This window comes from Nothobranchius furzeri, chromosome 19 (genome assembly GCF_043380555.1).
Source record: "Nothobranchius furzeri strain GRZ-AD chromosome 19, NfurGRZ-RIMD1, whole genome shotgun sequence".
Lineage (NCBI taxonomy): Eukaryota > Metazoa > Chordata > Actinopteri > Cyprinodontiformes > Nothobranchiidae > Nothobranchius > Nothobranchius furzeri.
This window is the reverse complement of record NC_091759.1, coordinates 14,113,964-14,140,241: the sequence shown is the minus strand read 5'-3', so window position 1 is coordinate 14,140,241 and position 26,278 is coordinate 14,113,964. Positions and strand designations below refer to the sequence as shown.

Below are 26,278 nucleotides of genomic sequence, written 5' to 3'. Positions count from 1 at the left end.
AAGCTAGTCTGCTGCATAAAGTTATGAAAATATACCATGAGAAAATTATTCTGTAATGTGTTCAGCCCATTAAAACTGCCCTGATTTCATTATTTATTTACTGATACTAGCTGCTCTTGGTTGCAGGTGATCCTCTGGTGTCTGCAGCTGGTCTCCTGCTGATGTCGTCGGGATCAGGAACTTCCAGAAGAATGTGCCTTTCAATGACTCTTTCCCCCTTATTTGTTATATTAATTAAATAAATCTCAATTTATATATTTCCTGTTTTTGTTCATGTCCATAAATACTTAAACATGCTTGAAATTAAAACGAGCTTTTAACAGTGAGGTGCTAGTTTAGTTCATCACAATAGAGCTAGTTAAACATGCGACAATGTGATAATTCAATTAATGTAATTTATAAATATCCATTAAAATATCAAAACTGGAATCAAAATGAGATATTTGGCAGCACAAAAAACTTGTCAAACACAATATTTATTATAATAATTGTAGGCAGACAGGAGACAGAGCTGATGGAGGTTCTCAGTCATCGAAGGATGGCTGAAGGCTTTCCAGGAACAGGAGATGTGGTGTTGTCTCTTCTCTCTCTATTCTGCCAGATGAGCTGATAGGTTACAGGTGTGTGAGGACATCCTCATGCTGTCATAACCAGATGACAGGAGTTATCAGGTGATCAGCCAGGCTAATGATGAGATGCAGAAAGAAAACAAATCATGCAGAAAGAAAACAAATCCAGGACAGTGTACAGTAATAAAAATAATATGTGGTGTTGCTTACCTTATGTGCTCTTATAGAGTTATTAACGTGTGCCTGCCTCATGGTGTAGAGTCCATATTTTGCTGAGTGTCCTGCAGTAATGCAGGTTATTAGTTAATTTACTTTTGATAGCAAAAACAAAATATTTAATTTAAAAGTTATTTACCAGGTGAATCAGCTCACACGTCACCACCTGGTGGTGACCACCAAGTGTCACAGGGCCAGAATCAGTAGCCTCCTTCATGATGTAATCACATACTTATTTAATTGTTAATATCTTAAAAATTCAGAAATGTTTTAATTTTTTTTTACCTTGAACAGTTCACTGAGCTTGCACTGTCACTGAGGTGGAAGCTGGAATCAACAGCAGACACCTCACACCGTGGTCTTTTCAGGAGGTGTGGATGCTCTGGGACCTTCTGGAAGATGAATTTCTGTCATGGTCCCTGTGTCACAAGACACTGAGGCTGTGAGCTCTATAAAAAACAAAGAAGCAGCACATTTATGAACGTTTAAAAGAGCATAAAATCACGTGTAACAATCTGTAAAACAAATTAAAACTAGAAGGTAATAAAATGTTTACATAGAAGATTATTAAAAATAATTCACCTTTGCTACGGGTAACACCACGTCAGCCTGGACAAGTGCATTCTTGCAGATTACTAAATCAGTCTGACAGCCAGTGTCTTGGGTAGATTTAGCCTGAAAAAAAATAGAAGCACATTGATGTTTATAAAGTCAGATAAAATACAAAAGAAACTGTCCCATATAGGCGCTTTATAACATTCCTAGTGTGTGATGTTATTATAAAGTAAAAGTCAGTCACATATGATGTGGAGACCCTGAAATGCGACCTCCTGAACAGAATTCCTCACGGAACCGGGTCACGCTGTGCTGGATTTCACGCTGTAATGATGTCTGTCAACTAGTGCTGCGTCAGTTTAGAGTCACTGTTGCTGAATTACCGACTGACACAAAAACAACCCGAATTTTCTCTGAGCCTGACAGTCATGTGGACCGTTTTGTCGGCCAGGGCTTCGAGATATGTTCCGATTCGCCGCTGATTCTAATCTTACATCCCGTTCCACATTTTGTGAACTTGACAAAATAGCCCGAAGGCAGTGCAGACTGATATTAGCTAAATGGAGTGAACCACGTCTCTCAAACTTTGCATTTAGGTAGGAAATTGTCTTTAGAAGATGTTAAAACTTTTATTTAGCTTACTCACCTCAGACTGTAGCCCGTCATGGTGGGGGAGCAGAGTCGGTGGGCTGTATCTAAATCGCGGAAGAGCCACGGTGGGCACAGCCTCCCTCTTGGAACGGAGACGTGCAGAATCGCGGGTAAAATGCTGGTTGCAAACTACAGCACCAGGCGGGAGCTGAATCTTTTCCAGACACGCAACCACTGGCGCCTAATTTCTAAGTCCAGCGGAAAGGAGTGCAACCCGACAGAGCTCCGCAACCATACTACACTACACCATCTCACCATGCTAACACGATATGGAGCACTAAACCCGAACTACTTTCCTAATTACACTAACAGCCAAACAGTAACTAAACTACAATATCCAACAGCCAAGCTAACACTAAATAAGTATGTATAACACTAAAAGCTATGCTAAAGACTAGGATATGCTAATGCTATATGCTAATGCTGAACTACGGCTAGCCTCCTACACTCTCATGCAAATCCAACTCCCAACTCGCCACAAGGCGTGGCCGAGACTCCCGATGCTTTTATAACGTTGACACAGAGCTGCTACGTAGTACTCTACTGGATTACGTAGTATCTTACTCTTTAGCCATTGGCTAAAATTTATTCAAAATGAGTCAAATTCTATGTTTTAAGCTGAAGGTGGAGCTATACTGTGGTATTTAGGCAGAATTTTTAATTTTTTAAGAAAATGCACCAAAATGCTAAAATAATGAATACACACATTTAAAACACTATTAGACACTCATTTATACAGTTCATCAGCAAAAAAAGTTAATTTAGACGTTACTTGCTCTTTAAAGAAGTTGTCACTCCCCCCTCAGAGTCTTACTCCACCCACGTATCAATTTTAAAAACTGCAACATTAGTAGGCGTTGCCTGGAGGACCGAGAGGGCGGAGCCGCGGCAGTGACGAAACGATGGCTAACTAGACGATGCTTGCTCCCTTCACTCTGAGCAGTCATTAGAAGTGGAGGACGTTTCTCCCCCTCCTTACCCAGACACTCAAGAAGAAAGGGACCAAGTCTATTTGGAGGAGACAAGCGGACCTGAGCCTTATTGTTTTGAGCTTGTGAGTTGCCTGAAATTACCAGAACCGACCCAACAGAACCATCGCTGAATGTAAGTAGCCGTTAGCCATAGCATCAGATTAGCTGCAGGGTTTGTCTCCACGGCCCTAGTATTCAGCATGTTTTAGAGATTTATCTACTTCAACACACCTGGTTTTAATCAGCAACAAATAGCTGAGCTGCTTAACAGCTAATCCAACCTGTTAAAAGCAGGAAAACCACTGAAACGTGCTGGATAGCAGCTCTGGGCTCAAGTTACAGTCTGCTGCATAAAGTTATGAAACTACCCCATGATAAAATTATTCAGTAATGTGTTCAGCCCACTAAAACTGCCCTGATTTCATTATTTATTTACTGATAACAGCTGCTCTTGGTTGCAGGTGGTCCTCTGGTGTCTGCAGGTGGTCTCCTGCTGGTGTCGTCAGGATCAGGAGCTTTCAGAAGAACGTGCCTTTCAATGACTCTTTCCCCCTTATTTGTTATATTAATTAAATAAATCTCAATTTATATATTTCCTGTTTTTGTTCATGTCCATAAATACTTAAACATGCTTGAAATTAAAACGAGCTTTTAACAGTGAGGTGCTAGTTTAATTCATCACAAGAGCTAGTTAAGCATGCAACAAAAGTGATAATCAATGTAATTTATAAATATCCATTAAAATATCAAGACTGGAATCTAAATGAGATATTTGGCAGCACAAAAAACTTGTCAAACACAATATTTATTATAATAATAGTAGGCAGACAGGAGACAGAGTTGATGGAGGTTCTCAGTCATCGAAGGATGGCTGAAGGCTTTCCAGGAACAGGAGATGTGGTGTTGTCTCTTCTCTCTCTATTCTGCCAGATGAGCTGATAGGTTACAGGTGTGTGAGGACATCCTCAAGCTGTCATAACCAGATGACAGGAGTTATCAGGTGATCAGCCAGGCTAATGATGAGATGCAGAAAGAAATCATGCAGAAAGAAAACAAATCCAGGACAGTGTACAGTAATAAAAATAATATGTGGTGTGACTCACCTTATGTGCTCTTATAGATTTATTAACGTGTGCCTGCCTCATGGTGTAGAGTCCATATTTTGCTGAGTGTCCTGCAATAATGCAGGTTATTAGTTAATTTACTTTTGATAGCAAAGAACAAAATATTTAAAGTAAAAGTTATTTACCAGGTGAATCAGCTCACACGTCACCACCAAGTGTCACAGGGCCAGAATCAGTAGCCTCCTTCATGATGTAATCACATAGTTATTTAATTGTTAATATCTTAAAAATTCAGAAATGTTTTAATTTTTTTTTACCTTGAACAGTTCACTGAGCTTGCACTGTCACTGAGGTGGAAGCTGGAATCAACAGCAGACACCTCACATCTTGGTCTTTTCAGGGGGTGTGGATGCTCTCGGACTTTCTGGAAGATGAATTTCTGTCATGGTCCCTGTGTCACAAGACACACTGAGGCTGTGAGCTATATAAAAAACAAAGAAGCAGCACATTTATAAACATTTAAAAGAGCATAAAATCACTTGTAACAATCTGTAAAACAAATTAAAACTAGAAGGTAATAAAATGTTTACATAGAAGATTATTAAAAATAATTCACCTTTGCTACGGGCAAGGCTTCACGTCAGCCTGGACAAGTGCATTCTTGCAGATTAGGAATTCAGTCTGACAGCCAATGTCTTGGGTAGATTTAGTCTGAAAAAAAAATAGAAGCACATTGTTGTTTATAAAGTCAGATAATATACAAAAGAAACTGTCCTATATAGGCGCTTTATAACATTCCTAGTGTGTGATCATTATAACGTAAAAGTCAGTCACATATGATGTGGAGATCCTGAAATGCGACCTCCTGAACAGAATTCCTCACGGAACCGGGTCACGCTGTGCTGGATTTCACGCTGTAATGCTGTCTGTCAACTAGTGCTGCGTCAGTTTAGAGCCACTGTTGCAGAATTACCGACTGACACAAAAACAACCCGAATTTTCTCTGAGCCTGACAGTCATGTGGACCGTTTCATCGGCCAGGGCTTCGAGATATGTTCCGATTCGCCGCTGATTTTAATCTTACATCCTGTTCCACATTTTGTGAACTTGACAAATCAGCCCGAAGGCAGTGCAGGCTGATATTAGCTAAATGGAGTGAACCACGTCTCTCAAACTTTGCATTTAGGAAGGGAATTGTCTTTAGAAGATGTTAAAACTTTTATTTAGCTTACTCACCTCAGACTGGAGCCCGTCATGGTGGGGGAGCAGATCGGTGGGCTGTATCTAAATCGCGGAAGAGCCACTGTGGGCACAGCCTCCCTCTTGGAACGGAGACGTGCAGAATCGCGGGTAAAATGCTGGTTGCAAACTACAGCACCAGGCGGGAGCTGAATCTTTTCCAGACACGCAACCGCTGGCGCCTAATTTCTAAGTCCAGCGGAAAGGAGTGCAACCCGACAGAGCTCCACAACCATACTGCACTACACCTTCTCACCATGCTAACACGATATGGAGCACTAAACCCGAACTACTTTCCTAATAACACTAACAGCCAAACACTAACTAAACTACAATATCCAACAGCCAAGCTAACACTAAATAAGTATGTATAACACTAAAAGCTATGCTAAGACTAGGATATGCTAATGCTATATGCTAATGCTGAACTACGGCTAACCTCCTACACTCTCATGCAAATCCAACTCCCAACTCGCCACAAGGCGTGGCCGAGACTCCCGATGCTTTTATAACTTTGGCACGGAGCTGCTACGTAGTACTCTACTGGTTTACGTAGTATCTTACTCTTTAGCCATTGGCTAAAATTTATTCAAAATGAGTCAAATTCTATGTTTTAAGCTGAAGGTGGAGCTATACTGTGGTATTTAGGCAGAATTTTTAATTTTTAAAGAAAATGCACCAAAATGCTAAAATAATGAATACACACATTTAAAACACTATTAGACACTCATTTATACAGTTCATCAGCAAAAAAAAGTTAATTTAGACGTTACTTGCTCTTTAAAACCACAAGTAGAAGCGCTAAAAGCATTTCTTCTAAAAAATAAAAGATGTTTACGCCATTGCCAGATGCTATATATATATATTTTTTACTACAACTAGAAATCTACCGCATCGTGTGGTACAGTCGGGATTTCCTTCTTTTTTCTGATTGGTCATTTTTGAGCTTCCTAGTCCCGCCCCTCAAGTGATCTTCCAGCTAAAAGAAAAACTCAGCAGACTGGAGACTGTCTCCAAGATGTGTCTGTCACTCTTCAGGATGGTGTCCAAAAGCGCTTTGGTGAGATGATGGAAGACCCTGAGCTGACTGCTGCTGCAATCCTTCTTCCAAAGTTCAAGACCACCTGGACTGAGAGGCACGATATCATTGAAGCAGGTAATTTTTTATAATTTAATATCATACCTTAGTCTGTTTCTTATTCATTTCAATCCTGTCAACATACTTAAAGTTCAAATATACGAGTCTGTCGACACAAATTATAGTATTTGTAAGGCATGCATTACTAAAAACAATTCTTGTTGCATCTTCTATCAAAACTTAATTGCCAGATATATTAAATATGTGTTATGTATTTGTCATTCAACAGGTTTGATCAATATGAGAAGACATCTTGACCAGATGGCAGAGGCTGGGGCGGAGCAAGTCAAGCAACAGTCATCACATCTTACCCTCATCTTTGTTTAAAAGTGCTTTTCAGTCCATCGGTCCCAGCGTGCTCTCTATAATTAATGCTTCTCTGGTTTCTGGTCAGGTCCCTGCTTACTTTAAGAACGCTGTAATCCACCCGCTTCTTAAAAAACCGAGTCTCGGCCCCTCTCTCCATAGCTGCTTCAGACCCATCTCTAAACTTCCGTTCATCTCCAAGATCTTGGAAAAGGTTGTGGCTAAACAACTCACAGCTGCTCTTGATCAACATAACATCTATGATAGCTTCCAGTCAGGTTTTCGTAGAGCTCATTCTACTGAAACAGCTCTTCTTAGGGTCTCTAATGACCTTCTGACCCACAGTGATGCAGGGGACAGTTCTGTTCTGGTCCTGCTGGACCTGACTGCAGCCTTTGACACTGTTGACCATCACCTGCTACTGGAGAGGCTCAGAGACTGGGTAGGCTTATCAGGATCTGCCGGGGGGGGGGGGGGGGGGGGGGGTCATTATGGGAAAAGTCATGGGCTTGTGACTATAACCTAATTTATGTTACTAGTTTGCAGTGTAACTGCCTTTGTACTTCAATATGCATATTTGTTCATTCAATAAAAAAACGGCCACTTTGACATTTATACCCCATTGTCTTTTTTTAACTATTCAGAAGAGCCCGTCCTTGCACAGTCAAAAAAGTAACTAAGTAACTTTTACTCTGACTACATTTGAAATAAGCTACTTTTTACTTTTACTTGAGTACATTTTGAGGCAGGTAATTTTACTTGTAATTGAGTAAAATTTCATGAAAGTAATTATACTTGTACTTAAGTACAACATTTTAGTACTCTTTCCACCTCTGCCTGGCAGGGAATGGGCATTTAGAATTAGCATTAAGGCTAAACAGCTAATTATTTGCTATATATAATAAATATCTCACCTGCTGTAGAAAGTTTCTTAAACATGTTTATGTTCTTGTGGCCAGATAAGCTAACAGCAAGACCAAAGGAACATTCTAAAGAGACATATTATGACTTTTTAAGAAGTTATTAAAAAAAACATTTTCATGACATTCTTCACACTAAGTCGCCCTCACGTAAAGCAGTAACAGCAGTTGACCGTTTCAGAACCTTTCAGAGTGAGCAGTTTCAGGGCTCTGTTTTACAAACTAGGGTTGGCCACGCCCACCCATCTTCCTCCCAGGCTGCTATAAGCTAAGAAGCTCCAGTATCGAAGGGACTCAGAATAGTGATGCTGCTCCCCTGATCATCATGATCCGTTCCTGACAGCCGCTGTTTCTCACTCCCCAACCCAACCCCACGTGCCCAGCATTGCGCGCTGCACGATAATTAAACCGGCTCAAAAACTCCACCTTAAACCGGTTCTCCCAACATGACCATATACAGGCAGCCTGGACATGCATCTGCGGCCAGAGCTTTCTTCTTTTTCAATCTCTCCTTTTCTGCTCCACCTTTCCTTGTCCGTCTAGGTCCATTTAGCCTCTGGGGCCAAAGGTGCGGTGGTGCAGTAGCCGCTCTGGGGTGGTGGGTGTCTGCAGCGCTTTGCCAGACCCCGACAAAGTGAGAGGAGAGGGTGTCTTTGTGCCCAGTTTCTCCGTTTTTGTGAGCATCAGGACGGCAGATGCTCTGGTGAGCTGCATGACGGATTGCTCATTTAGATATTACGCACGTCATGACCGGCAAACACTGAGCGGGCCAGTTTAACAGCCAGGCCACCGGGAAATCTCCCGTTTCTCCCGATTACCAGTCCGCCACTGAAGAGATATGTGTTAACTTAGAAAATGTGGGCGCAATTTTAATTACTTGTCAAAACACCCCCACCCCCACCCCCCCTACCGTGCGTGTTCCGGCATCTGTTTTGCCTTTAGTGAACTTTGGTTTGACGTCAATATTTGCGTTCCGAGAAAGTTTGATTTACAAATGAAGCGCTGCTACAAACTAGCTTATGCTGCAGTGTTTTGTAACCCTTTACATCACCGTTCATTTCTCTTTACATTGTTAATTATCCTCTTGCTATTTAGACTCATAAATATGAGCAGCTGAATGTAACACTTCCTGTAGTCCAGGAGTAATTCTTTCATATTTCCACTGAAACAATAATGCCAAAAGTCATGTAGAGCACTTACGAAATTATCTTTTGAAGTTGGGCCGTTTAATATGACTTGGGATGAATCACTTATTGCTCGTGAAATAAAGAAGAAGTTCTGCAAGATTGGCGTTACTGTAAAGGTTGTTATTGTTACTGTGTTGTGTTATTGTTTACAGCCACATATTTGTGTTTTGGTTGCCTTCAGTCCTGCAGGACATACCATCTCTGTCTCCAAAAATCAGGTATGTGTAATTTTTACACAAAATCCACATCTAAATGATTATTTTACCTGCAGCTCTCAGAACATCACGCTTCACAAGTCATTATTTCTGTTCTGTCATAGTTAAAAGCATCTGGAATCAGACTGATCTGGTTCTGTGTTTACAATCCCATCAGCAAAGGATTGTGACAGGTCTGGGCACGGGTAGAGAAATGTTAATACAGTGAAGGAATAATGTCCATCCAGATGGTCCCCTGGAATTATCGGCTTTACACGGAATAATGAAATCTCTGCTCTCTATAGGCATCCTTTCCTCTCACATCTTAGGATGTCATCAACCCAGTCAGTGATCCCTGTTCACTGGACACATCCATCAGACTCTTACAAACACCCCAATCATCATCAGATTAAAACAATACGACAGCATCGTAAGAGGTAGTCCTGCATGACTTGCATCATTTCACTTTTGTGTCACTTCATTAACTCCATATGTTTCCGTTAGCATGGTGATTAATTGGCTTTATCTATCTTGTATAGGTCTAAAGTGGGGAAATGTGTTAAGTTGAACCCAGATGGGCTTTTCCGGGGAATTTCAAACTAGATCAAAGCGCTCCGTGAAAGATGGCTGGCAGAGATACTGACGACCAATGTTTCTTGGCAGCGTTGGTGAAAACCCCAGTTCATTCCTCCAGCATCCCACTGTGCTCATGAAACACAGCCTGGAAGGAAACGTGTAAAAATAGAGCGCTATTAAAGATCTACTTTGAGCCTGATTCATTTATGATCATTTGAGTATTTTTTGAGTGGCATTTGATTTGTTTGATTGATGCCACATAAATAAAGCTGCATCGCCTGACTGGCTGGCTGATTGGATGTAAGTAATGAAAAGGTTTAGCTGGATCCATACTGTCAACAAGCTGCCCGTTTAAGTCGCAGCAGAAGGATGGCGTCAATTGTTGTTGGATTTTTCTCAAGAAGAAGAAACCCGGCACTCTGCCACCGTCTTACGTTTCACCATAAAATCAATATGAAGGGAGAAACAGTTTCCTGGCAAATGTGGCTTGGCGTTTGGGAGTGGGTGCAGAAATGACAGATGTATGCATCGTATCGAGTAAATAATGTCAGAACCACACTGCCATTAGTTATTAGTGATTAACATATAAATTGCATGAAATCTCATAAATGGTTACGTTGGAAATGGATTAAAATGCACATAACATTAAAAAGCCTGAAGTTGTCAAAACAAATATGTTTTTCTTTGACAAAAAAAATTGTGAATGCATGACTAATAGTTTAGTTGTCAAAGTTTCAGATTTTTTATTTAAAGACATAGTTCACTGAGAAGCCATTCTTTTTTAGCTTTTTTTTCATGATCAGTCAATCTGAGTTTTTCATGCAGGCTGAATGAGAAAACAGTCTCCTACACCTGTCTCCTACATTAGCTTCTGATGGAAAATAGACATAAAAATTATAGATTCAGGAAATCCTGACAGATCTACGTCACACTGTCACTTAACATTCATGGACTCATCCATCTTGGCTCATGACAGGGAAGGCTGTTGTTGGATTAGCGTCCAGGAAACAGCAGAGAACATCTCAGCTAGTAGAAGCTAACCATTAGCATTAGCAACTCTACCACATTCTATTCAATTCAATTCAATTCAAAGATACTTTATTAATCCCAGAGGGAAATTAGAGTTTCAGTACACACAATTCTGAGATCAGACATACATACGTAGACAAAGACACATGACAAGAATTGGTGACTGTGGTCATTTGCAATCCGAGTCACGCTACCTTAATAGAGATCAGAGGGTTTATATGAGGATTGGGTCAGGTGGAGGGAAAAAAGGCACTTCAGAGTTACCCTCCACAGAGAGGGCAGCTTTGCTCTGCAAAAAACACCTCAGACAGAAATGCAACAGACTTCAGACATTAAAACAACATAAGTGTCCACTAGGTGGGGAGGTAGGGTTGGGGACTCTCCTCACATCAGTGTATGCAGCCGCAATAAGCAGCGCTCGTCACCTCCATTTGGACAGGGGAGGGAGGTATTTGGGTTAGAGAGCACAGCGACTCCTGGAAACGGTTCAACGGCCTTCACCGGTCTCAGTCCCGTCCAGGCTGGGATAGGGAGACAGAGTTGCCATGGCGACAGCAGCATTCCACATTTCTTCTGAGGGGGCGTTATCGCTTCAGCCTCACAGGCTCAAGGGTACCAGATTCAGATAAGAACTTTTTTGGGGGGCCAGGCAGAGATAATTTCCTCTCTGTCTTAAAGTTCTGTTGGTCTCCAACCCCTCTAAATCCAATAATGGCGTAAATTAATCTATTCCCAACCCGTGCTGTCCCGTCAACTCTCTCCTTGATCGAATCCACCTTCTGTGCCAGAGCCTGAATCTTAGCCAAAGTTCCAAGCTTACGACTCATCTCGACAATTATATGAGTTTGTGTTCGCATTTACAGCGCGGTGTAATCCATCCCTGAGCTCCGGGAATGAGCCAATATTCCTCGAAATATCATTCATTTTTCAGTAAGCCAGGCAACCGCTCAGGCCAAACAGCAGGAAACCCGACACCAACACCACGTATATCCAGACGTCTTCAGAATCCTCTACAGACAGTTGAGAGAGGCAGATCAGCTTCCACTGTTTCCAGGAGTCCATGATATGCCCAGCTGGCTCTGTCCCAGAGGGGCAACCGGGAGCCCCTTCTCCCGTTCTCATCATTGAAAAAATCTTGTCAATCGCGTTGAGAGACCAGCTGACCAGGTCCATTTTTAATAATTTCCAGTTTCCAGAAAAAATGCAGAAGCACCGTACACCCCAAGACAGACAAAGAGATAGGGAGGAGAGGAGGAAAAGCGTCTGTACTCTCCAAGAGCCAGAAGAAGAAAGAATGGCAGAACTCCTTCAGGCTTGTGATGTCAATTTTGCAAGGAAAACAGAGTCAGTGCTGCTGTTAGCTAACCAGAGGAGAGTTGTCCAAGTATCAGGAAAAAAGACTCCAAATCCTGTTGTCCGAAGCTACTTTCTCCTCCAACTGACTTCTATGTCCTCAAACAGGTGCACCGGAACTCTTCCCCCCCCCCCCCCCCCAGAGAACTACTTACAAGGCATTCATTCCTACAACAAACCACTGCAATGGTATCAAAGTAAGATTGACCTTAAGGGTTGGAGATTTTATTTTGGTTTAAGATGGTATTTTGCATAGAGCTCACACCGGGGCTCATGGGCGTGGCAGAGCTGCAGACTCAATCCAGGTGAAAATAAAGACTGTTTTTACAAATTCCCCATCTGCAGTTTGTGATGGAGTACAAGCGATCCGAAGAAGTTGCTCTTCCAGTTATGAGTAAGATTTTTTTCCTTTTCATTAGTTTATTTTCCAGCATCTTTGGCATCTCAATGTTAACCTGAAACCTCAAAGCCTGTTCTTGTGTCAATTTTAGACTATAAATCCATTCAATAAAAACACGATGAATTTATATTCTGATAGATTTCTCTGGTTTTAAACATCCCACAACTAAACATTTCATTTAGCTTAACAGAACATTTATTTGAGCATTTCCTGGTTTGGATTGTGTGTTTTCCGGCTCATGACTGCAGGTTATTTGAAGAAAAGACACAGATGGAATTGCAGCTGCGCATCCTAACCGAGGACTCCGTTTACAGACGTGAGATATCAGATATCACATTGTACTCTAGTTTATCAGACGCACGTACGTTTAAAAGATGTCAGAATCTGCATGTGTGTTTAATTTATTATCAAGGCTGCTACAACACAATTGTTTGTTTTAAAAAAACACAGTTCTATGGACAAGATTAATTTTATACATCATGAGCCTTATTTCAATTTCTAGGAGCATTTCTTAGACATGTATGTAATACGTGACACTGAATTGTCGAGTGTGTGTGTGTGTGTGTGTGTGTGTGTGTGTGTGTGTGTGTGTGTGTGTGTGTGTGTGTGTGTGTGTGTGTGTGTGTGTGTGTGTGTGTGTGTGTGTGTGTGTGTGTGTGTGTGTGTGTGTGTGTGTGTGTGTGCTCTGATGTGTCAAAAGAAAATTATTTGTGGTCTCACATGAGTATTGGAACTCTAATGCCCCAGTTTGTTCATTTATTTATTTATTTATTTCAGGTTTAAAAATGTCCGATCGCTGTCAGACCATCGTGATCTGAACCAAGTTAACTCGCATTTAAAGTAACAGAGCACACTCATCATGCATGGATGTACAGTGGAGAACCACATCAGCATCCAACCTCATGGATATTACATTAATCTCTACGCTTGGCAGTTTTTCTTGCTTTTAGCACCCCCTAGTGTCCGTTATTAATTCTCTGTGGTCAAACCGAAACTAAAACGTATCTCCTCACTGTGTGCTCATCCTTTTAACACCTTCATCTAACAGCTGAAATGTCTCCTATCCTTCATTAGTGTGTACAGGAGTGATTCATCCCTAAATTAAACGAATCAGCTGTGCTCATGATCTAAAACATCCAGGAAAGGTGATGGAAGCAGACTGCAGCGTCAGGTATGTCAGCTCCATTTAACAGAGCGGCCCGCCATGCTGAAGTTACAAATACGGTATTCTGGCCACAGAGGGCGAAAGGGTCTGGATGGCCTTCCTTTAACCCTGTTTAGGGTTTTAGCACATACCGGCTCAAGAAAATGTATTAAAAATATGAAAAAGTTGAAAAGTGTGGCTTTAAATGAAGGGTATAACCCTCCCACTGTCTTTATGGGTGACCCTGCGAGGAAAGTTGACCATTGAGCAGGATTGATGGTTTATCCCCTGAGGTCCACATGGCAGGGGTAAGATGGTGCTCACATGGACATCAAGGGATAAACCATCAATCCTGCTTAATGGTCAACTTTCCTCGCGGGGTCACCCACATAAAGACAGTGGGAGGGTTAAATGATGGCAAGAGTTTGCAAAGACAAATGAAAGAAAATATATATATGTATATATATATATTTTCAACTAAAGCTTTCTGTCTGATGACCAATAGAAGAACAAGAGGTTAAGGTTTTACTTCCCAAAAAGTTGGAACCGTTGTAACAAAAAGCTCTTAAAAGCATAATTCCACTGAAACAACATACGATGAAACAATTTCATCTGTTCTGCCATCAATTTATCTAACTATCCACCCATAAACACACACACACACACACACACACATGCACAGATGTACCCATTCAAGGCTTAGGCCTGAGTCAGATAGAGCCTGGTAGGAAATGATTTCTTATCATCGCTGCACAGCCTTTTGTCATCATATGTGGCCCGATCGCCAGCTTTAAACACGGCCAAGACAGATGTGTTTACCATTACCACTGTGCATGGGCACTTAGGGAGTATGGCTTAGAGTGTGTGTAAGTTACATCTGTGATTCTGCTGTGTGTTCTTATCGCTCTCGACTTACAATAGGCTCACCAAATGCTTTCTCCTAATAGGGCCTGGTAGTCAGAGAGGTGAAATGGCAGCTCTGTAAATGAACAAATGTCTGATGTGTAGCAAACCATTCTGGGCAAAGAGTTATAGTGTGAAGTTCATCCATTTTCTCAACAAATTTGCAGTGGTCTCTGGTAAAAAACTAATGCCTTGCAAGTTGATCTCTTTGAGAAGAAAGCTTGAACGGTCCTGTTTCAGGAAATAAAAGTGAACCACAGCAGAGTTGAGCTTCAGACGACAAGATTTGAGGTCTTAATTGTTTATTTTCTGCCATCTTGCTTCTGGTTAGCTAACAGCAACGCAACTCTACCGCTGACTCAGTTTGCTCTGCAATGTTGATGTTTTATCTCCACAAATAACACAAGCCTGAAGGAGTTCTGCTGTGTGGTGATGTTGCTAAAGCTAACAGTTAGCTTCTTCCTACCAAGATGTGCTCTGCTGCTTCCTGGACACTAAACCAACAACAATCTTCCTACATACTTATGTGTGTGTGTGTGTGTGTGTGTGTGTGTGTGTGTGTGTGTGTGTGTGTGTGTGTGTGTGTGTGTGTATATTCACTAAAAAGCATGGAGTAAAATAATTTTTTCACCTGTCCATATGTGTGACTTTTGTATGTGTAGCTGGAAGACTGCTGAAGTGTGTCCACATGTCATGGTGAGAGAGAGGAAAGAGGCCATTATTCCTCTTTGACACCTGCCTGAGTCTCCATACATCCCACCTGTGGCCATGACAACCGAGCTGCCCTCAGGAAACACATGCTAAATGTCTGTGACCCCTGAGAACATGGAGCACACATGCTACAATAAGACACACTGTGCTGTCATCACACACACACACACACACACACACACACACACACACACACAGAGTCAAACATCTGGTTTCTCTTCCTCTCTCTCTCTCTCTCTCTCTCTTATATATATATATATATATATATATATATATATATATATATATATATATATATACATATATATATATATATATATATGTATATATATATATATATATATATATATATATATATATATATATATATATACATATATACATATATATGTATATATATATACATATATATGTATATATATATATATATATACATACATGTGTGAATACATACATGTATGTATATATATACATACATGTATGTATTCACACATGTATGTATATATATACATACATGTGTGAATACATACATGTATGTATATATATACATATATATGTATATATATACATATATATGTATATATATACATATATATGTATATATATACATATATATGTATATATATACATACATGTATGTATATATATACATATATATGTATATATATACATATATATGTATATATATACATACATGTGTGTGTGTTTATTTTTTTTTTGCAAGGAATGATATGAGTTTTAATGTAATTACAGGAACAGCGAGGACACTCTCTCTGCTTATTGCTGTGCATTAGTCCCTTTGAGCCCAACAGACGGGAACACACAGGGAGTAGTCGTCCAATCACTAATGACTGTGGACTGTGATGCACCCGTCCCATGGTAATCCCTTCATATCTGTCCACTCACAGGACAGAAACGTGCAAGCAGAGAGGTAAATGTAGCATCTGAGATCATGTGTGTGTGTCTGCAAGCATTAGTGGGAACTAAAATCAGCACTGACGCACATTCAGATGAAACTTGACACGTTTGTTAAAACAGCAGTTTTGTGTTGAATGGGAAGAAAGTAAAATAATGAACATTTTTCTTGCTGGGTCTTCAGCTCCTACAAACATCCAAAGTGGCTTGGTGATGGAAATTCTCACAATGTGCTGCAGCAGGATATTTCTCCTGAGGCTGGTTACCATAAGCACAAAAACACACGGTCCTGTCTGCAGGAAACAGAGCTCGAACATCGCAAGTATGACAAAACCATTCAGCCAACCCAGGCTGTACACTTTACACACAACTGTGCTCTCACGCCTCTTTTTGGAGGTTACAGGGTTTTTTCATCACTGAGCATGTCACACATGTAGCTACAATAGCAGGTACATGTTTGCAGTGTTGATTGTGTGTGCTAATAGCTTGGCTTGACATCACTTGCAATGTCATGCAAAAATGTAACTGTTGATGACACAAAATAATTTTTTAATCTGCAAAACTCCATTGGAAACACTGAATTGCAAGTTTTTTTAATTCAACATTTAATTGCAAGAAAATGTTAATGCCATGTTAATTTTCCATTTGAAATTCAATCTTGGTGTGTAGATGTCTTTTTGTGTTTTCCGTCACATTTCATCGACTGCAGACTAAACGGAGAACAATGTGAGACAGGTGCCGGACACATAGAATGACACTGATGAGCCAATCCCCTCGACGTGAAAACCGTTCCAACTCACATGAGCAAAGTGAAAACTTTTATAAAGATTATGAAACACCCTCATAAATGCAGCTTTGCTGTTTGTTGCCAACAGTCTCAAAGCAGTGAGACAGTGTCTTTAGCTCTGCTAGAAGCATGGAAACCAGAGATGAACTGAATTGTTTTTATATTTGTAACACCTTGAATCTGGGCTATGCAGTTCAAAACATTTAAAGTAACTTTAAAAATGCTTAAATGTGACTACCATGTTATATAAAGTAGGTAATCATTTATCATTTATAGGCAGGCTAATTAGTCTCCTCCCTTTCTGGTCGGCTCATGGGTCCCCGTAAGAAATAAAAAATGAATGCAAGTCAACGGGGCTAAAAAGGCTATTTTGTACACCCTGGATCGCACATATGCTGTACCGCAATTTAAATAAAGTAATGATGGGTGTTTCGACCACGCCAGTCACGTACTTTGAGATTTATTAGCTTGTAAGTTTGTAATTAGCATGACTACACAGCAGAAATCGACGCGCTGCATATGTGACATCACCACATAATCTCCTCTTCTCTAACGTAGCTGCTACTTACCAAATTACCAGATTTACGGTGGTTCTTTCCGTCTGTGGAAAGTTAGCTAAACTTACAGCCCTTTTCCTTCAGTTTTCTCCGTGTCTGGTTCCATGACGTCACTTTCGTGAAACACATTTGCAGTCTTGGACTTAAATCGCACAAATCCTAAAATAATGTTTCCCCCTGTTCTAAAATAAGCGTGTTCTTGGTATCAAAATGCTTCTTTGAAATTCACAGGCATCATATGTGAAATCCATGGAACAAAACAAGTGGAATTAGAAAATAGCCTATTTAGCCCCCATTGACGCATTCATTTTTTCGTTCTTCTGGGGACCCATGGTCCGGAAATAGATGGGCGTGGCTTAGGCTCCCTATATTTCCCATAAGCCCCTCCCCTAGCCTCTACAGCTAAACAGATCATTTACAGCAGCCTAGAGCGTTGACCAACAGAGTAGCGTTGTCACAAGAGGGAGCTGCCAATCAACTAGAATGCGCCACAGCTCCCAGCATGCACTGACACAAAGTTAGCCCACCAACCTAACTAGGAACACTAACTCAAGCTACACTGGAATAATGCCAGTCTGTCTGTAAACGTCAAGCTAACTGTGGAAAAGAAGGGAGGGGAGCAAAGGGGGATTTATCTGTTGTTTTCATGAGCTAAATGATTAGCGTAGCGCTCAACCTTATGCTACATTAGGCTATTGTTTTAGCCTTTGTAGCATTTGCAGGAGTGTGCTAGAACAGAGTGCCGGATCCCTGCCAGTTCGAGATGTTTCCTAGCTTGAACACAGCAGATATGATTAAAACGAGTAAACAGCAGCTCCTGCAGAAGCCGATGAAGGCTAATGAGATAATAAATCAGTCAGAATCAGGTGTGTCTGAGCAAGAACATATCAAAAACATTACTTGCACTACTAGATTATTGGTGTGTGATTTAAGGCGTGGCTTTCAGCTCCTTCCAGAAGGGGAGGAGTAGCAGGGTCGACATTTCTAAATCTCCTCTTCCTCTTCTCAATGGCATCATGCTACAGACCCCAGCTTTAGTGAGACAGCATTTCAGGACTTTAGCTCACTTTTCATCTTCTACAGCATGCCCCCCCCCCTCCCTGTATATACGTTTATATATATATATATATATATATATATATATATATATATATATATAAACTGAAGTTTAACCATGACTATTTAATTCATAGCCTGATTATCATCATCATTACATGTGTGGTGACTGACAAGCTTGTAATTAAAAGTGAATTCAGAGTTATAGATTATTTTATTTCTGCTAAAATGCTAATTTTGGATTCTAATAAAAGGTTGGTTCACAGTGAGGTTCACTGATCCCACTATGAATAAGACTGTCTAATATTAGAGCTTTTGACTGAAAATCACTTACTCCAGTGAGCTAACAAAAACCCAAATTAGATTCTAGCCTTTGGTGCTGAAGCAGATCAGTAGCAGGAATACATCAGAAATATCTAAAGTTATGACAATGACGCCTTTAACAACACGCTGGGTTCATTTTTAGCAGAAAGCTGCGGCGTAATCGCATAATTATCAACGCCATTGTGGGACGATTCAGTCCATCTTATAGAATCACGTTCACCTAATGCTCAGATATGCACAAATGTGCTTCTACCTGCACATTCATCCTAAACACCATTTTCCATTCTCCTCTCGCCTTCAGCGGGCACAAAAACATATTTTCATTGCTCTATAAAAGGTTTGATGTTATACCTACCAGTCACTTTTAGCACATTTAGGCCTCAACATTTTAAGGACATCAGTCCGCATGATGGCAGTAAGCATGTATGTGTTGAAATAATATGAAAGTACCTTAAACAGGGGTGCTACACACAAAAGCTTCTAGAAAAGAGATAAGTTGTGTTTTCTGTTGTAATGGAAAGCTCTCAACTGAGGCAGCCAACCTGAATAAGTGGAAGATTTTTCCACAGTCAGGGAGCCATAGCGTTACACTTGAAATGTCATTCAACGTCTCAAACAATAACAAGAAGAGCCTGATCAGATCTTAACGGTCTGGAAGATGTTTAGGTGGAAAGGTTCTCGGTGCATGAAGTAATAATGACATCTTGTGGTTATATTTGGGTACTGCAGTCCATGTATCAAAACAAACAAGTCCGCTCTAAGAAACTGTTGCCAGTTACGGATCAGCACCTGCAAATTCTAGACGCTTTTTTTCTAAATTTCTTGTTACCGTTGTTAGCTTAGCATTAGCCACTACCTTTCTTTACCCAACATTAGAGTAAAACAAAAAGGGTGCTGTGACTTAGGGTAACAAGGAATACTTTCCAGGCCACTACTTTTACTGGCTATCATTCTTTCTACACCTCTGCTGCTGTGCATCTGGTGTCAAATTAGAGACGTGGCAACCCCACAATATAATGTGTGATTGGCTCTGGAATCAGGAAGTATGGAGGCAATGATTACCTCACTCTTTGGGCTGTTTGAAAGTAGACAAACTGTGCAAAAGAAACTTTGTAAAATTTTTAAATAAGATAACTTTGATATTTTATAAACAAGGAGGAGTTTAGACTAAATTATAAAATATTCCTGTTTAAAGATGAGAACAGGATTTATAAGAGTCAAATGAGCTCTTGGTGAGAAATCTTCACTGAAAAAAGGCCGGACATGTCACATGTCCGAGTTGGTGGTTTAAAAAAACACTCTAGGATTTCAATAGATGATTTTGAAAGATTGGTGAGAAAACCGAGGGACTGAAGAATCATATCAGGAACTTGGGAATAATTTGGGGTGAAAATTCTAATCAAACCCAGTTACAAAGAACAGAAATCTGTACACAGTCATTAAGCTTAAACAGCAGATAAATCTGAGCATTACCATCTTAACAGTGAGGAAATATACAACAAAACATCTGTATCAGTAGGCTCAAGAGGGACATGTTAAAAATAAAAACAGAGGTTTCGAGAACAAAGCCCTGAGGCACCCCACATGTCAGATGCACCAGAAAGGAAGAATTAAATTCAAATCAACCAGAGTAAATCGTGTAATCTTCAATCGCGCTGAATAAATTCTTGGCATTGTTCAGTGTTAGTGCTCAAAGCATTATAATGTAACATTTAAGAAAATAGTTAATACCTGTTGTTAATGCTGATTTAGATTTGTAAAGCCAGTGACATTTGGCTAAACTAGATTTTCTTCGGCTTTTCGATACTTACACTGCCTCAAAATGGGTTCTAGTCATCTTTAACAGCCAGATACTGAAGATATTATTTTTTCTTTAAAACTAAGCTCTTATCATTGTCTGATTACACAGTCAAACTGTTCTGGTTTCTCTACTTTCACTACTGAGCCAGCTCTGATGTTGTGTAGCATCATGATGTGAGGAGGCAGTGAATCCATTTTTATTGGAGCTGAAGAAAAGCTCACGCATAACTGCTCAAATGACCACAATATCCTGTCTTTAGGCGATGCTGCGGGGACGCCGCTCGAGAGCAACAGCAACCATATGTGTGAGAAGATGTGCTGTGTTTCAATTATGTGAATGCGTGTGTGTGTGTGTGTGTGTGTGTGTGTGTGTGTGTGTGTGTGTGTGTGTGTGTGTGTGTGTGTGTGTGTGTGTGTGTGTGTTGTAAAGCCAGCTTTAGGGCACATAAGAGCCTTTTATCAAGAGGGTTCACATTTTTGATTGTTTCTCTCAGCCCCTCCAGGCCACTGCGGCAGCCTGACTCAGACAAAGGTCAGCAATTACTGCTCGAATGTTGCAACTTTACCAGAATCTGATGCATCTTTGCTTAAAAATCGTGCAAGAGTGAGTAGACACTGAATCAACAACAAGTAAAATAACTGACACCGAGACATTGTGCACTGTATTGCTTACAATTATCTTTCCCCCCAAATAGCCATTTACATATTAACACAAAGACGTGATATTATGGTCCAATAAGAGTTAGGAGGGTGGTCATTTCCTCCTGCTGCTCTGAGGATGATAAAACCCTATTTCAGGATTTCCATCTAAAAGCCCCACTCTTCTCAGCCTCCCTCTCTTTCTCTGATTCTCCCCTGAGATCCTGGTGGTTCTATGAGAAGGGCTGCTGCACATTGATCCCCACTATCTGTGTCGGGTCAGCGGATACGGCCATACTCAGCACTTTCTGAATGCCTGCAGAGTACTCGCGCTGTCACATGCCGCTGCTTCCTACTATCTTGGAGCATTCCGACTCTCCTCGGAGTGGTGGCGAGCGATCTCTGTCGACCCTTCTGGGTCACCACGGCTGCACTAAGTGGATGTCAGATATTTAGATAATATGTGGCATCGAGCACTGACGTAGAAGATGTCCATTCATCTGATTCTTTTACAGAGGAGCTTAAAAGTGAGCTGTAGTGATTGAATCACACCTAAAATAATGAGTACACTGTAATAGGTAGGTTGGAGACACTAATGCATGCAAAGTAAATGCACTTAAATGCAAATTCATATGATTAACACAAACCAGTACATAGTGCTTGGAAATGTCGTCACTGAGCTTCTTAATATCTGGCCAGTAGGAAACAGAGAGCAAAGTCCTAAGTAGTTAGTACTTTTTTTACTTAGTAATAGTAACTTAAATGAAAGTGCATTTTATTCTGTATGCATTAGTGGCTCTAAAACACAATTACCTACAACTGTGTGCTTGTTATTTTAAGAGCCATCAATTTACAAGACTTTTTAAACTGAGTTTAACTAGTCTGATTTTAGTGCAGCGAGTTCAACATGAGGTGAAATAAATGTAAACACTTCGCCGCGACTAATTTTCTCAACCATGAGACGAGCTGCTTCGCCCACCTTCCCCCTGACTTAAGACCCTAGGTTAGCAGCAAAGTGATGTTGATGCCTTTGTACAGAAACGTAATGTTTTGCGACTAAATGACAGAGTGCCTTACACATGCTCAAGGGAGTGTTCAACCTCCTGTGAACAAGTGCACTGCACTGTAGTTTGTGGTCTACTAACGTGTGCACAAATGTGACATGCTGCAGCTAGTCCTTCAGGGGAGGCAGCGAAGGTCTGTGTGCAGGGCCAGGAGGGCCGTCTCTACCTGCAAACTGTGCTTTAAAGAACAAGTTCACTGTTTTTTACTTGTTATTTTTGATGATTCATCCCTCTGAGTTTAACATGCAGACTGGACTGGAAAATCGTCTTCTAACCTGGTTTCCTGCTTTAGCTGCTGAAAGACAATAGACGAGGAAACGATTGGGTAAAAAAAAAGCCTGACATCTCTGGCACACTGAAAATTAGCATTCATGGACTCGCCCATCTTGACTAGCAATAGGGAACGTTGCTATTGATTAAGCATCTAGAAAACAGTAGAATGTGTTTTGGCTAGTAGATGCTAACCGTTAGCATTAGCGACCCCACAACAACTCCTTCAGGCTTGTGTTATTTGTGGAGATAAAACATCAACGTTGCAGAGAAAATGAAATCAGTGGTAGAGTTGTGTTGATGTAAGCCAACAAGAAGTCAAAATAGCAGGAATTAAAACTGCTCCTCACTCCTCCAGTTAACTTCTACTTTCTGGAAAAGAAGCGCCAGAGATCATGTTTTTTCCACAGCGCTAGACTCACAAGCATTAATTTATGCTACAGACCTCTGCACATGTATTCAAATAATGAGTGAATGAGCGCTTCAATGTCAGGTTTCAGAAATTGACAGCTAAAAGCACAATCCCCTTTATCAATTTCACTTTATCAGTGTGGTTTGCTCTTCCAAATTAGAAATGCTCTTGTTAAAGCAAACACAGAAGTAAAGTTGCAGAGAGTGGACTAATTTGCTTGTTGTCTCAGATGAGATTAGACCACTCGCAGGCAAGAAAAACCAGCAGGTAATTGGATCAGAGCAAAAGCATCGGCAAGCCTGTCATGTTTAATTCAAATTGATGAAAGGAGAAAGTCAACTATTTACTTTTCTTGTATATCCCCAAATGAAAATATTTACCTTAGGACATGTTTTTTATTATTCTGGTGGGTAGTGCCAAAACATACTCTCCCTTTTCAATTTATTAACATGAAGTGGAGTTCTATTTAAAATTCAAAGCTAAACATTTGAGGGTTATGACTTTTTACATAAAAATGCCTTAAAAACTGAATTCTATTTAATTATTTTCACCGATTCCCTAATCTGGTAAACTAGTACTTTAGCCTAGCACTGCCCAAAGGCTTCCTTCCATCTTCTTCCAGTGCTTCCTGTCCTGTCCAAAGCTTTGATCCTCTAAGCCTGCAGAGTTACAGTATCAGTCCTTGGCTACTCTAAAACCCACGCTCACACATCAAGAGCTGCAATGGAGGACCAGAATGCGCTTCACTGTTAAGCCTCCCAGTTGAAATAATCCTCCCAGCTTCTTTTCTACCTCAAAGACTCTGCTAAAAGCCCAAAATGCTCACCAAAACATCTCCAAATATATTCGGATGAGTTTCACACCATGAGGAGTGTTTAACGTGTGGACATTTCCAGCTGCTCCTTCCTTCTCACACCAACTAACCTCAGGTCTCAGACCTTTTTCTGTGAAACAGCCACAGAGTGCCTCTGCATCCCCATCATCAGCACCACCGTCTAGGTCTACAGCACCAGGGGAACAGACTGGGCCTGCTCAGTCTACCGATGGCTCTGCTGACGGGATAAAGGGATAAAGAGCCTCTGCTCGGGGACTGATTACTTACATCTGCCCGGCTAAATCCCAGAAGCCACACATAAACATGTGTACATGCACAAACTTTACACAGGCACACACTCGGCCTGCTGCTAACTGCAACAAGCGCACTCATGCATGTATTGCTTCCTGACATAAGCATGTGGTATGTGGAGAGATGTGGGCATCAGGACTTTAAATGGTGTGTGGGTAGAGGAGAGAGCAGTGGACAGTGGGAATGGAGGATGTGGATGACATCATAAAACATGTGAGTGAGACTGATGGTGTAAAAAGCTTGGCTTTAGAGGTTTTATCTTATTTTTACTCAGAAAAGTAAAGCATGTTCTTGTCTGCAAACATCACTACTTGAAACAAGATGAATAGTCCTAAATGTGAAAAAATAAAATGTTTGATTAAAAAATCTTGACTGGAAAGATTTCTTAAAACTAGCAAATAAATCTAACAGGAGATTATTTTGCTGGTTCAAGATTTCTAATCTTTCTAAGAACCTTTTGCTTACTCCGTCCACAATGCAAAAACTGCATACTAAGAAAGTAAGAAAACCTCATTTTAGACATTCTATCTTATTTTTAGTCGACAAAGAAAAAAATATTTAGAAAATAACATTACTTAATTAGGTTACATTTTCTTAAATTTGATCCAACTGTTCTTGTTTCGAATAAAAAATTCTGCCAATTGGTAAGGAAATGTTGTTAGGCTAGAAATCCTAAAACTAGCTAAATAATATACACTTTTACTTTATTTGCTAGTTTACCCATTGGCAAATTAGAACATTTGGATCATGTTTAAGAATTTATGCCTTGAAGCTATTGCTTTCAAACTGGTTTCAGTGATTCCTGAGCCAGAAACTTAACCAATTTCACATTGAACAGCACCCCATTTGCCCCTGCTCACCAGAAATTGTACTTAACTATTTTGTGGCTCAGGTAGGAGCACTGGTGCATGGTCTCTAAAGCTGCTTTGTTGCAAAAGCTGTTCGGTGTTGGTAGCTAATATGAAGGCTAGCAGTTAGCTTTTTCTGTTCACCAATTGTAAATTAAAAGCTGAACAAGAGGAAGAATTTAGCGTTTTGTTGGCATCATGGTGGAGCCTGGAAGTAAAGGTAAGAAAGTCATGTCTTTAGATGGAAAGCAAAGAGTTAAAACCAAAGTGAAAATAGGTGCGGGCTACGCTACTGAGGGAGCTAAATAAGGCTATAAGAAATCACAGATTGATAGTGGCCTGGCTTTGTTGCTGCTGGACTTGTAAAGAATGACATCTTTTTGTTGAACGGTGTGGATCTTTTTACTCTGAGGCTTATTTGGCATCAATTGGCTTGGGTTTGTTTTACAAATTATATTTCCACGTTAAACCAATAGTTGACCTAAATTATAATCTCAATGAGCAAATTATACTTCATCACATTATATTTTATTAATATGAGAATTATTGATTTGACAGTTTCAATCACAAATAAATACTTTTAAAGAGAAACACGACCAGTTTCAGTGAAGGTCACTTTTTAAAACAAGATCTAATCTGTAGTAGCTCTCTACACAACCTGATGTGTAACAAGGCTAGCATCGCTACGCAACAGCGTTCGCCACAACATCATGTAATACCAGTAGTCTGATGAGTTCCCACTGATTGGCAGCATTAGAATGTGAATATTCCCAGCAAGCGGATGTGAGGATGGCCCACTGACCTCTTGCTTCCAGCTCATCTTTCTCTCCCGCGGATAGGAGGAGAAAAAAAACTCTCATAACAGCACATTAATCCCATGGTTTCAGAGCATGCTGCATCTGAGGGCTTACCTCGGTCAATAGAGAGCTGCGTGCACTCTCACACAAACACACCTGTGTACAAACATAATACCAAACATGTCTGCCAGGAAAACGGTACTGATGCCTAATGTAAACAATACAAGGAGGTAGATGTCTTCTGAAGTCAAGCTTGGTTCTACAAAAGGTTTCAGAGTGATCAACATATTTAGATATAGTTTACTTTGTTAGTTTCAGGTAGCTCGGTGGTAAATTTGACATCAACGCCGCTATTTGTTAAATATTGCTTGAAATTTTACATTTCAATGCACCTTTAAGATAATTAAAAAAAAAACTGATGAGCAGCGGTGATCATGACTGGTTCTAGCAGTGATTGTTCGGTTATTTTTGTATAATTTATAAACCAATTCGGTGTTATATATTGTCTTATTTCTTTCTTGAAGCAATGATTCGTTGCACTTTGAGTTACTGTGTAA

General features: G+C 40.4%; 1 protein-coding gene and 1 long non-coding RNA gene across 9 annotated transcripts in view; both read right to left on the bottom strand.

Annotated features, from left to right (window-relative positions):
* The window catches only part of gabbr2 (gamma-aminobutyric acid (GABA) B receptor, 2), a 297,532-nt gene that overhangs the window by 265,799 nt on the left and 5,455 nt on the right, over positions 1 to 26,278 (bottom strand). The gene's annotated exons all lie outside the window — the stretch shown is intronic.
* On the bottom strand, positions 602 to 5,069 carry LOC129164546 (uncharacterized). Of its 8 annotated transcripts, XR_008564090.2 has the most exons (10): positions 4,643 to 5,068; positions 4,344 to 4,507; positions 4,212 to 4,269; positions 4,066 to 4,136; positions 1,987 to 3,975; positions 1,368 to 1,460; positions 1,071 to 1,234; positions 925 to 996; positions 780 to 850; positions 602 to 684 (listed from the first exon to the last, which is right to left on the bottom strand). It is a non-coding gene; the product is annotated as an uncharacterized lncRNA (long non-coding RNA). The 8 variants fall into 8 exon arrangements; XR_011517349.1 differs by having other exon boundaries at positions 602 to 850; XR_011517348.1 differs by having other exon boundaries at positions 602 to 996.